The sequence below is a fragment of the Penaeus monodon genome, chromosome 23 (genome assembly GCF_015228065.2).
Source record: "Penaeus monodon isolate SGIC_2016 chromosome 23, NSTDA_Pmon_1, whole genome shotgun sequence".
Classification (NCBI taxonomy): domain Eukaryota; kingdom Metazoa; phylum Arthropoda; class Malacostraca; order Decapoda; family Penaeidae; genus Penaeus; species Penaeus monodon.
The window spans coordinates 32638269-32638784 of NC_051408.1; positions in this window are offsets into that span (position 1 = coordinate 32638269).

The following is a 516-nucleotide window of genomic DNA, read 5'->3' on the forward strand; positions in this document are numbered from 1 at the left end:
ATCATAAACATCAAAGAACGTACCCTAATCGTTCGAGAAGAACGTGTGCATATGAGGTGAAACACATGTTCTGGCAGGCTGTGTAATTTGTCACAAATGCTGCTGTACGCATGGGATATGACTTGGTAATATATACATGCTACCTCCCTTATTTGGGGCCCGCAGATAGGTGTACACAAGTCGCGTTTCCGTATACACAAACAAAAAGTGGTTTAACGTACCACCTTCTCTCATCAAGGTTTCCAGTAGCAGGTGCGTGTGTGCAGAGATTATACACAAACAAGCGATGTAACACTGTGCAAGACTAAATACCCACACCAGGGGGCTCTTGATGCGGGCTTACGGAGGTCGAAACTGATGTGGATAGATCGACATTTTGAAACGCGAGCGAAGGGCATGTAAAGACGTTTGTTGAGAGAGAAACTTGCTTATGCATTTTAGGATTTTCCGCATCGGTGATTTTGTGGACTAAGTTTCTTGGGTTTGTAGTTGTGTGTCTTTGTGACACGACTCGCT